The following is a 14,182-nucleotide window of genomic DNA, read 5'->3' on the forward strand; positions in this document are numbered from 1 at the left end:
TTCCTTCACTTCATGCTCACCACACTTCGATCAAGTTTGGGAGTTATATGTAGAGAACATTTTGATGTCAAAATCAATAAAATCCGAATAGTATCAGCAATAAATGCGTAATAAATATAAATAACTTACTACAATACTTTAAATTTGTATTTATAGATTTTTGGATGGACTTGAAATTAGTACTGAGATAATTATGGTCCAACTGATAATGATCTTGCTTAATTTAATATAAGTGTTCTCATCATTAATCATTGTTTAATATGACCACTCAAATAGGCAACCGGTTCTTTTAGAGTTCTAAGTTACCAAAATTGTTTGATCGGATAATTATACTATAATTTTATAAACTAATTTTGTAAAGTTATATTAGACATAAAATTTATTTCTTAACATAGACTTGGTTAATTTTTACTTAAGAAACATAATATTGTAGTTCAATTGGTTTAGCATTGACAAAGTGAGGAAAGCAGTGAATGGTACAAGTACGAAGCAGTGTACAATTACCAACAATGAAACAGGTTTGTGAAAGACATAGTGATAAGTCTGTCAATGTATATACAATATAGTACAAGACACTTTTATGCTCATTCACAGAGGTTAGGGAAAAGAAAGAGAAATACTTGAATGGAGAAAAAGAGAAGGAGAGTGAGAGTGAGGAACAATGAAGAGACAACAAAAGAAAGAGGAGTCTAAATCTGTCTAATGATATTGTTGACCGATCAGTCCACTTAATCAAATTCACACGGGAAGTGCAGGGAGAAAGCGGTTTTCTAAACTGGAAATTTGGTTTCTGTTATCAATTTATTTTAAGATTTTGTTTAGTGGAAGATGCAAAGGAAGGCCATTCTTATTCATTAATTTCCACTATACACGTGCATTATCATTTTTTCCACTCAGTTGGGTGGTTAAGTCCAAACTCATCTCTCTTTTTCCCTCAACGAGTAAAATTGTTTTCGTTTTATGGAAAATGATGTAACCAAACTCAAGAAACTACACGAACGCTTTCACTATGTCAATTATCATATTTTCTCAGAAAGGAAATGGATTTCATGCCATTGGTAACAACAGCTTGGAAGAGAAAGAAGAAGATACAATCACTATGGTCTTTTTTTTATTTCATTGATGCTGATAACGCAATCACTTTATTAAAAGCAATTGAAAAACTTTAAGGTGTTATTATCATTTCCTTACTAAACAGAAATTAGCACAGGTTGGAACTATTGCCTCTTTGTGATTGAAAATTGATCAACTTGTCAACACCTCTAAAAGGATCTTTACTCTTTGCCCTATCTCTTTGGGCTATAAATTGTTTTCACTTTAAAAAAGTTCATGCATGTTATATACTCGTTGAAAGTATATAAGTGGATATAAACCTCAACTCACAATCTTTCACAAACCAATTTTATGGGTTGAATTAGACTTAAAATCCACTTTTTAACATGGTATTAGGATCAGCACACATGATAGTTGCATAAGCTTACCCTCGCACACTATTTCAATAAGTTATTAGATAATATCGTGGTCCCTAAAGCAACCTGTTTTTTTTGTAAAATGGTATACAACTAAATAGTAAACAACATCAAATAATACTTAACGATGTGAATACAATCAAAGACATCCTCAAAGGTTTTTCATCTTTTTATCTTAATATGAACATAAGGCGTGAGGAATATTTTTCCAATGATTGTAGCTCTCCAACTAGAGGAATACACTAGTAAAAAATCGGGTTTTTACAGCGCACATTATGCCACGGTTCAACGAAAACCGCAGCATAATGGTGCGCGGTGGCAGTTTTGTAAATAAAACGAACATATATGCCGCGGTTCTACTGGGAACCGCGGCATATACCCCAGTCAACCATTGCCTTTGACGCCACGTATGAATAAAAAATTAAATAATAGAGTATATGCCGCGGTTCTCTGCACAACCGCGGCATATACCCTGCCACTTTATTGCAGGTGCTGACTGGGTCAGAGAATTTGAAAAGTTACAGGGGGTATATGCCGCGGTTCTATGGGGAACCGCGGCATATACCCCTGTAATGTCTCAACTTCTCTGCCAGTCAGAGAATTTCAGAAGTTACAGGGGGTATATGCCGCGGTTCCCCAGAGAACCGCGGCATATACCCATTGTAACTTTTCAAATTCTGTGAAAGGGAGTTGGGGAGACAGTTGTGTTGAAATAAATTTAAAACGAATTTGAAATATTTAGAGGAATATACCGCGGTTCGGAGGGCAACCGCGGTATATAGTTTAAAAATTATTTTAAAAATGCCATCTTCTACCGCGGTTGCCGCCGAACCGCGGCATATAGTTTCAAAATAATTTTAAAAATGCCATCTTCTACCGCGGTTGCCGCCGAACCGCGGCATATAGTTTAAAATAATTTCAAAAATGTCATCTTCTACCGCGGTTGCCTCCGAACCGCGGCATATAGTTTCAAAATAATTTTAAAAATGTCATCTTCTACCGCGGTTAAGTAGTGAACCGCGGTAGATTCCCCAGTCAGAGTTAAAAAATAAAACTTTGGAACAATATCGTCTTGTTCGCGCAGACACTCTGGACTTCGAGTTTTCTTCTCCTGTCGACCAGCCATCTCAGTTCCTTGTTTCTTCACCGTTTAAACTCAAAATTGTTCGGTCATTTCCCATTTTTGACGATAAAAAACAGTTTTAGCCGATCAAAATCGTTTGAAACGCCTGTCATTCCTCTCCGCTGCCATTCCCCTTTGTTGCACCAAGCTTTTTCGCCGCCCCTGTTCCAGGTATTTATGCCCTTTTACATTCTTAACATGATTTCTTCATTAGTGGTAACTTTAACAAATTTTGATAACTTTAACAAATTTTGATTTTTTCCCAAATGTTGAATTCATATACACTAATTAATATGAATTGTCTTTTGCAGAGATTCAAGACATTACTATATGCAGGTCTGTTTTTGTGGTAGTGGATATCACAAAAACAGACCTGCAATTTTAAAAAACTGCAGGGGAATATGCCGCGGTTGTAACCCCAACCGCGGCATATAGTGGACAAAATTTTTTTTTTTTTAAATGGATTTAGGCCGCGGTTCTTTGAACAACCGCGGCATATTCTGCAACTTATATACCGCGGTTCTGAACCGCAGCATAAAGTCTCTGACTTACTATCGCGGCTGAATATGCCGCGGTTCGTAAACCGCGACGTATAGTGAAAAATAACCGCGGTAAAAGCCCCTCGCTGCACTAGTGATATCATTTAATTCTGAACATTTATGGATCATCAATGAGGTGAAAGCCCTCACGTTCGACAAAGAACGAGGCAAACATTGTTTTCACAAGATAACTCATACCGACCGCACACTTTTGGGTCTCCTTTCACTCGGAATGGATAAGATATGTTGATGATTTTGCCACAAGGAAGAAGGGGAGCAACCATCTCCTCCATCAATTCGGTGGAGTAGAACCACCAACACTTTTAATGCTCTCTTTCTCCACATCGTCACGCCTAATCTCTTTTCTCTTTCAACAATTCTACAGGCTCATATTTAAAGGCTGGTTTCACAAAGTTTAAGTTAAATAATAAAAATATTGTAATAGCTAAATAAATATTCAATATTTAAAATATGGAATTTGTCAACCATGAAGAGATGCTCAGAGTGTGTATATCCATAGGGAGAAGAAATACTCATCTCTCTCTAAATATATTTTATGTAATTATAATTTTAAATTTTAAATTCTCTCTCTAAATATGTTTTATGTAAATATAATTTTAAATTTTAAAAAATAATTTTTTTGAGAAAAAGTTTAGTACTTTTACCTATTTTTAAATATTAAATATATTTTTTAATTGGACAATTAATTTTATTCAAGCGAATTAATTAATCAAATTTATATTTATTTACTTTCAGATCAAGTTTCTTTTTTATAATTTTTATTATGTATAATTTTTATGTTTTACGTAATAAATCATTGGTTATTTTTGAATAATTTTCTTTTAATTTGAACTACATAACAAATAAAAAGGGTAACGCTAATAAATAATAAAATTAATGTAATAATTAAAATAAATATTTAATATCTTAATAGAGATATTTAATCAAGCATGAATAGATGCTCATAATGTGATACAAGAGGGAGGAGAGGGATTTTTATTTCTCTTAAATTGAAAATAGTAATGATAAACAAAAGAGTATAAGAATAAAAAAAATTAAAATATAATATATGATATGAATAAAATTAAATAAGTTATAAAACACAAGCTAGTTGAATTAACTTATAGATTATAAGTTGGAGATTCATAAAATAAAGTTTTTTTTATGTATTTTATTAAATATTTTTATATCATCAAACTAATTTATAAGCTAAATTTTTTTTAACCCAACAAGATAAATTATTAATTAATTTATTGATTTTACCAAAGACATATATGAAAAAAGTAAGAAGGGATAATGTGATAAAAATAAATATTAATTTTAACAAATTTATTTATTCTATTTTAGCATACATGTATTTAAGTAAGTTAAAATTACTATTTTTTAAAAAAAAGTTATTAAGGTATTTAAGTATGTTATAATTAGACTTAATACATATTTTAGTTTTTATATTCGTCATTTTTATTTAAGGTGGTCTATAAGTTTTCTTGACGTTTAATGTGATTTTTTCTTTATAAATTTTGTTTAATTTAATCTTTCTTATTGATCGCGTTTAAATCGTTAACACTATGTGAGATATATTTGAAATCAAAGCTTCCATCATTTTAATATTTAGTATATATTTCAGACATATGTATAACTTGGTTAATGAAGAAATAAAAATGAATAAAAAAAATACAATTTCATATACCAAGTTGACTATTTCCTCTTCTTTTTCCTCACCCTGTTATCGACAATAGTGTCCCTACTCACTTTAATTTTTTGGGTCAACAACACGAGCACATTTATCCTAACCAGACAGCAAGAACATCATGAGGTAGCTTATTATCAATCAGTTTGATTTTTAGTCTATTTGATTGGATCTGTGGAGTAAGCCAAGAAAAAGAGAAAGAAGAAATTGAAATACCTGAATGGTTTTGCCAACATTTACAGGGGTAGCTTCTGAATCCTGATTTTGTACTAGCGATTAATGGACTTCATTTTTCCTATAAAAGATGTTATTTGAAAACGCAGACTTTGACTCATGAGAAATCATAAGTCTTTTTTTATCTTTTGTATATGGTTTCTGCAACTGGTTTTTAAAGTAAAAAATATAAATTAAAATTGTTATCATAAAATCGTATCTAACATCCTTTACCAAGATGTTCCACATCACTTCGTCATTAGGATCCAACAACGTGATGGGTTTATTTTATTTCATATAGGTGCTTTATTACAGTGCAGTTATGAGAAAAAAGAAAATTTAAAATGGAGGGGAAAACAATTTTAATTTAGACAACAAACATAAAAAATCAAGTTTAAATTAAGAGATTATAACAATATTTAACCATGATGTATAGTAGGTAATATGATAGTTATGTAGAATCAAAATTAGTTTTGAATGTTGATATTTAAAGGCAAATTTAAGAGGGTTTGAGGCTACTTGTGGAGAAGAGAAGTAAGGCCCATTTTGCAAAAAGCTATCATATAAGTTCTTTTGTTAGAGTCAAATTGTACTAACTCATAAGTTAAATATATGCTATTATATTTATGACACGCACCTAATTAAGGGACTTCATTTTTCCTTTAAAAAAAATTGTTTAAAACCGCAGACTTTGAGTCGTGAGAAATCATAAGTCTTTTTTATCTTCTCTCTGTGGTTTCTGCAACTGACTATGATACTAGTTAGAAGTGTTAGCAAAAACTAAAAGAGGCACTCAGCTTGGTTTGTTAAAAATAACGGCGAAGAAAACATGATAGCAAGTGTGTTGCTCCTCCAACGTGATTCTGTATTGATGAAGCTATCACTAATGCTTATTCTTATCGGAAGTGGCAGCACTCATAACCAGTGCGATGGAGAAAACTTGTCTTGTGGGCCAAACCAACCCCTTATCAGATTTCCCTTCCAACTAGTGAAGGAGATGAAGGAGCCATGCAGTTATCCTCGTCTTTGTCTTTCTTGTACTGAAAAAAATGAGACCATGCTGCTGCTTCCTACGATTAAACTCCAAGTCATTGACATAAATTACCAAAGAAAAGGAATTTTCTTAACTGACCCGGAAAACTGCTTTTCCAACAAGTTTATGCAAATCATCAATTTTGTTCAGAGTTACCAATTTGAATCACTATATTATGAACCACACAACTTGAGCATCTTCAACTGTACTTCAGCTGGGCATCGATACCTCCGCTACAGGGCAGACTCATATTCCCAAGATTTGGTCTCCTGTCCGATTTTCATTTCTGATTCTTTAGACAGTGTCCTCAAATTAGATCTAACATCCTGTACCAAGATGTTCGACATCCCTTCGCCAATCGGTTTCACCGACGGGTATCCCTTGTATTTGAAATGGTTCAAACCAAATTGTTCTGAGTGCGAAGCTAAAGGCAAGAGATGTAAATGGAAGACCAACAACGACACAGAAGGAGACATCGAATGCTTTGAATGCACACGAAAAAGAATTCACGTTTCTAAATCTCTTATTTTTGATACTACAGAGACTCTTACACTTTCGCTTTTTAATATTGTTTTGTTCCTATTTCCTAGAAATTTGAATGCGTGGCCTTACAAAGATTTGAAAAAAAAAAGACTAAAACAAAGAAATAAATCTTTATTTTTTTATTTTCTTAATGAAGTCTCCTACCGCTGTATGTCTATACATGTTTTAAACTCAGATTTCAATTACAAAATTATAACTTGAGTTCTTCTATTTTATTCTTCTATCTTTCTCTTCATTGGTAGTGAGTCAGACGACATTCTTTCATGTGCTCCCATATAACGAATTATACGATCATCGTACATACACAAACACAAACACAAACAAGTAGGGTGAGCTAACATGCAACCAATCATTTATAAAACATGCATATTTACTTTGATGCACTCAACAAACCTCATATAATAATTATGTGAGACACACTCATACCATCATACAACAATCGCGTCATAGATACTCATCCTATAATACCATAATTACTAATCGACACTCATCCCACAATACTTAATAGACACACATTCCACAATACTCAATAGACACTCGTTCCACAATACTCAATAGATACTCGTTCCACAATACTCAAGGGACACCTTTTCCACAATACCCAATAGCACTTATCTCGATGATATGTTGATGAGCGGTCAACGGGAGGTTACACACTTGTGATGCCTTCTTAGTCCTCAACACTATGTCCAAAATCGGCACATAGACCAGGACCTCCTGCCATCCACAAGGTTAGTCCTCAACACTATGTCAAAAACCGGCACATAGACCAGGACTTCCTGCCTCTCTCACCACATAATTCGTCCTTCTCAACTTGAGACTGGATGACTATTAGAGTATAAGGATAACCTCCAACTTCAGGACCCTCAACATCAACATATACACACATACCATGACATTACAAAATCTCTCCGCGAGACTCATATCATGCTCACATTCCTCAACTCATATTATACCATTACGAAATATCCCCATAATACTCATATCATGTTCAGATGCATAAATTCAAATCCAATATAATAATTTACAATCATCACAGAAATCATACAAACTGAATATATCATAAAATAAATTAACAATACTGAAATATCACCATAAATGGTCATCAGAGAAGAATAAAATGTTTGACGAATCAAACTCACCATAAACGTCAGTACATATGACTAGTCACAACTTACTGGATTGGACCAGGGCTGCTCTTTGATCAGGGATGTACCAACTCCGGTTTTTAAGATTCCTCTATCCTACCATCACAATTATAATTCATAATTCCATATCTACCACAATAACATGAATCCATCAGACATTTTCATTCCAACGAGATATATTGCATAATAATTTAACAGTATTCAATCTGTACAACAAGATTTAAGTTAAAAACATATCGAGTAGACTTCCAGAAAAGAGAGGTCTGTCACAATGGACAACTTAAGTACCAAGTATTTCCTTAGCCAAAGTGTTCCTCAACTAGTTTTTAACAAATTTCTTATTTACAAATTCAAAACAATAGCATATAATATTAACACCGAAATTCAATATAGATAGATATAGTAAGCATTAACAATATTCACACAGAATTTCAAGACATGAATAGTAATAAAACAATACTAAATCATAATATAAAAGCTTAGAAAGGTTAGCTCCCCTACCTCCAGAGTCTCTACTCTTCTTGCAACTAAAAATTTCTTCCTAACTCTTTCTTCTCTATTTCTCAAGGTTTCTCACTTGATTCTTCATCTCTTTATGCAAAATAGCCTTCCCTCTCATGACTATTTATAGTCCAATTTTTTTACTATTCATCAATTTTTTAATATTATTTATGATTTTAATATTATTTTATTATATTAATATCTTAATCACCACTTATATAATGGATTCCTCAATAATGTCTTCAAATGTGAATGCTTTCTCCATTATCAATATTTTAAATTTTATTTTACTTTTTTGTTTTTTTTAAATTTTTTTAAAATTATTTTTAAACAAAAAGGTAGAAAAGAGTTTGAACTCATTACCAAAATTTTCTATCAGTTAAACTACCAAAATTTCTTATTTAACTTTCCACATTTTATAAACTTATTATATTTTCCATTCACAAAGAAATTTATTACTACTAGTAATAAATTTTTTACTATTAAAGTAAATATTATACGAATTTAAAATTTTAATTAAAAATTATTAAAATTCATATTTTATAAATCCTCAGTAAGCACAATATGAGTCATCAATTAAAGATTTGCCAGAGAGAAAAGAAATTTCAAAATGGAGGGGAAAATTTTTTAATTTAGACAACAAACATAAAAAATCAAATTTAAATTAAGAGATTATAACAATATTTAACCATGAAAAATGTATAATAGGTAATATGATAGTTATGTAGAATCAAAATTAGACGAAGGAATGAGACGAAGGAGCCATGCAGTTATCCCCGTCTTTGTCTTTCTTGTACTGAAGAAAACGAGATCATGCTTCTGCTTCCTACTGTTAAACTCCAAGTCAATTACATAGACTACGAAGATCAGGAAATTTCCTTAACTGATCCGGAACACTGCTTTTTCAACAAGTTCATGCAAATCATGAAAGTTACCAATTTGAATCACTATATTACGAACTACACAACTTGAGCTTCTTCAACTGTACTTCAGCTGGGGATCGACTCTTCCGCAACAGGGATTTCTCATATTACCAAGATTTGGTCTCCTGTCCAATTTTCATTTCTGATTCTTTAGACAGTGTCCTCGAATTAGATCTAACATCCTGTACCGCCAATCGGTTCCACCTACAGGTCTCCCTTGCATTTGAAATGGTTCAAACCAAATTGTTCCGAGTGCGAAGCTAAAGGCAAGAGATGTAAATGGAAGACCAACAACGACACAGAAGGAGACATCGAATGTTTTGACATTGATACAATTAGGGGTGGACAAATATAACTGAACTAGATTGTACTATACTACTAAAATCTGTATTGAACTAAAAACTAGTTTGTATAAACTGAACTGAGCTGTAAAACAGTTCAGTTGCTGAACTGTTTTTTGTTTTATCAAACTTGACTGAACTGAACTATACTAAATTGTCCTAAACTACAATATAAACTAAACTGAACTACTAACTATACTAATTTTAAACTGAATTATACTAATTTTAAACTGAATTGTACTAATTTTTAAACTGAATAGTATAACAATACATGTTCTTTTTAATTGAAATTTATTTTAATATTTATTTTATTTTATTCATAAGTGTCTTACAAATTAACATTTTCATTATTTGATATTATTATTTTTTATTTTATTTATATTTCTTTTATTATTATATGTGTATGGAAATTATTTTATTATTTATTTATTTATTTTATTTAATTTATTTTATTTTTTTATTTATATTTATTTTGTCATGAATATTATTTTACTTTTATATTTATTTTTTTAATTTTTTATTTATATTTGTTTGTTTTATATGTGTATATAATTTATTTTATCTTTTTATCTACTTATTTTATTTTAAAATAATTTTTTATTTATATTTATTTTGTTCCTTCGTAAAATTGTTTTATTAATCAATTATTTATTATTTATATTTTATTATGTAAAAATAAACTAAAATTTATTAATTATTATAATATAATAAAAGATGATACTAGAAAAATTACTAAACGTTTGTTAAATTTTTTTGTCATTTGATATTTCTATAATATTAATTATTTTTGCTACATTATTATTTTTTTATGATATTTCATTATATATTCATTTAATAAAATTTAACGTTAAAAAATATATTTTAGTTTTAGTATGTAAAATACTATCATTTAAAAATAATAATATTGATATTTATTTTAAAGTAAGTTGATTTTTAAAATAAATAGTTATTTTAGTGTATCCGCTTATACACAATTTAATATGATTAAAAGTTTTTTTAACATATTTTTTTACATATTTAATAATATGTTAAAGAATATAATATATTTAAAGTATTATTTTTTTTATATAGTCTTTTTTTATTTATATTACTTAATCATTTAATAAAATTAAATTTTAAAAAAATATATTTTACTTTTATTACTTAAAATAATATTATTTAAAAAGTAATATATGTTTATTGATGAAAAAATATAAAAATTTGTGATAAAAAAATTTTGTCTTAAAAAATTCATTATTTTAATTTTTTATTTGAACGATTTCTTTTATTAATATTTTATTATTAAATAACGTTTTCTTAGTAAGACGGAACAATTGAACGGGAACTAGAGAAGAGAAAAGAGTAGATACAGTTCTCACAGTTACCTGAACCAAAATTGTTATAAGTTCAGTTTTTAAAAACTAAATCATAAAATAGTATATTTTATAAGATACTATATGTGTATGGGGAGATTGTAAGATCCTTCAAAATATTTGTAATTTAGATACTATATTTAAAAAAAATAAAAAAATGAAAAGTGAATAGTAAATTGTGAATAGTAAAAAGTGAATAGTAAAAAAAAATAATAAAAAAAAATAAAAAAAAAATTGTGAAAGAGATAAACACTCCACGTAGAATTGAATCATCAGAGATAAAAATTTAGCAATTGGTGATTAAAATAATATTTTTGTAATAGTAAATGAATAGTAAAATAAATAGTAAAAAAATGAATAGTAAAATTTTTTTGGCTATAAAGAGAAGGGAGGGAAGGCTGAAACTTACACCAAAATTCTAGAAAAATTTGTGAGAGAAGAGAGTTGGAGGAACTTCTAGCTGTAGAAGGGAAATTCTGGAAGTTTTCGGAGAACGGTTTCAGAGGAGGAAATTAAGTCTGGAATAGAGGTAAGGGAAGCCACTCTTATACTTTGCTTTTCTCTAATCCTAAATCTTGAATATGTAGTATTTTGTTTCTGTATGGTCTTGAATTTTGAATCAGAACATTTATTTGTTTCTTTTGTATTTTTGGAAGGACGAGAAGTTGTCTAACCGGCTCTGCCAGATTCAACTTCTTGTTTTCCCAAAGCTTTGGTTGTTTCTTATATCTTTATATTGTATTTTTGGAAGGACGAGAAGTTGTCTAACCGGCTCTGCCAGATTCAACTTCTTGTTTCCCCACACCTTTTATTTCTTATTTATATTGTATTTTTGGAAGGATGAGAAGTTGTCTAACCGGCTCTGCCAGATTCAACTTCTTGTTTCCCCAGAAATTTTATTATTTTATCTATTTTTTTATTGCATCTTTCTGGAAGGATGAGAAGTTGTCTAACCGGCTCTACCAGATTCAACTTCTTGTTTCCCCTGAATTTTTATATTAATATTATTTTGATGGTAATGGGAGCTAATTATATTTGTATGAATTTATTTTATAAAAATATATGCATATGAATGTTGAACTGATGTGCTCTTGTGAAACTATTTTATGGCTTATATTATATTGGGTGTTATAACTGAAACTGTGAAATTGTACTTGTTGTGATGTGATGAATTTAATCTGTTTTGAATGAGTTTGTTGGCTGAAATTGATCCTTTTGGAAGGTCTGGAGTAAAGGTTCTGTAATAGCTTGTATATGGGTATTAAATAGATGTACATATATTGTTTGAGATTGCTGTGAGAGGAAGTGAAAATATTAAAAATTTGGCATTTCAGATTTAGAGCATAAGAGAACAGGGTAGATAATTTAAATAAATCAATTGTTAATTATTGAGGGCCTTTCTTTGTTGATAGGATAGAGGAACCTTAAAAACTTGAGTTGGCACATCCCTTATCATAGAGCAGCCCTGGCCTGGTCCAGTCAGTTGTGACTAGTCATATGTGCTGGCGTTGAAGGTGAGTTTGATGCGTTCAGACATCTAGGTCCTCTCCGGTGACCAATTGGGGTAAAGAAAGATCTCTACTAGGATGAAAATAAAATAAAACAAGTTGATTGTAGATGCATAATGTTATCATGGTAAAAACTTCATATATATTTCATTTATCGTTACATTGAGCCCAGACTTTAATATGTAGTTCCTAAGATATGTTGATTTATTTTGGCTAATCTATGATCTTTGATTGGTGAAAATATGTTGAGTTATACTCGTTATGGGCAAAATGAGTTTATAACATGAAGTATGATAATTTATTGACACCAAAACGAGTTATTGTGAATTTATGATAAAAGAATGAACATGATTGAGTTAGGTGGATAAGAGGGTATGAATTGTTGATTTTATGAAATGTTGGAGTGGATATGAGAAATTATTACTTATGAAATGATGTTTACTACTGGAGTAGTATGTTCGAGTTATACCATGAGAGCTTGATATGAGCAAAGTAACCCCCGAGGTTTATGAAAGCAGGCAGAAAGTGGTCTAACCATAAGGCTTTGACATAAATATATGGTTCATAAGTTTTATAGAAGCAGGCAGAGAGATGTCTGACCATAAGGCTTCAGAAAGTAAGACATAGTATACAGGTGAGGCTTAAGGAAGCGGGCAGAGAGTGGTCTGACCATAAGGCTTCGTGAGTAAGCATGGTACACTTGTAAGGTTTATGAAAATGAGAAAGATGATAATGATGAATTAATGACATCGGGATAATGATATTTTATCAATTGCAGAAATATATGATTGAAATATTTTTTATTACAAGTTTAATGATTTTATGATATGGTTGGCTTACCCTTATTTGTTTGTGCTATGATCATATAACTCATGTTATATGTGAATAGATAATGTTGCAGATGCGGTTGAAAAAGCTTAGAGATGAGAGAGATGCGAGAAAAAACTTTCAGGGATTTTTGTAAGAAGAATAAATTTGTATTGGGAAAATTATGTTGTGTAAGACTTATAAGTTGAAATTTCAAATTTATGTTAAGTGGTGAAGACTATATTGTTTAAAGTTTGTAAGTTTGGTATTGTACTTTGGAGGAATTGAAATAAAGTTTGATTGTTTATAGGAGATATCAAATTTATTTAGTTTCTACTATCAGTAATACCCTTTAAAATATTTGGGTGTTACACACATTCCCTTTAAGTTTTGGGTAGACCAAGGATAAAATTCATACTAATGTCTTTCCATTGGGATAAAGTAATTGGGAGGGGTGACGAGAGGGTCACGCCTCTCGCAAAACTTGATTGCACGAAAATAATGCAGTATAGTATTAAGAAGTGACTCCTAGGTCGTCTCTCAAGGACCAATTTTTATGGTTCAGTCTCAGATTTAAACACACATTGGGGGGTTTGTAGTGTTTTTGGTTGCGGAAAAATTAAATAATGAAAACAGTAAATTTAACAGACTGTAAAAACAAGATTAAACAGTGAACGGTAAATAAATTGCAGAAACGGTAAAATTTAGAAAACGGTAAACTCAGAAAACATAAAATTTCAAAACAAATAAACTTTTGAGAGAAATTGAAATGTGCAGTGAAACTTAAAGGAAATTGATTTGAACAGAAACTTGCAGTAAGAGTAATTTGATCAAAGCTTTAAACGTGCAGACTAAATTGTAAACGCAAAGTAAACTGAAAAATCACACTGGAATTAACATTTGATTGAAACTGGAAAACAAATCCAAAACCTCCCAAAGGGGAGGAGGAAAAATGAAAGCCACGTAAAAGTGCTACCTACTTCTACTCCCTA

This window comes from Vigna angularis, chromosome 7 (genome assembly GCF_016808095.1).
Source record: "Vigna angularis cultivar LongXiaoDou No.4 chromosome 7, ASM1680809v1, whole genome shotgun sequence".
In the NCBI taxonomy this organism is placed as follows: Eukaryota; Viridiplantae; Streptophyta; class Magnoliopsida; order Fabales; family Fabaceae; genus Vigna; species Vigna angularis.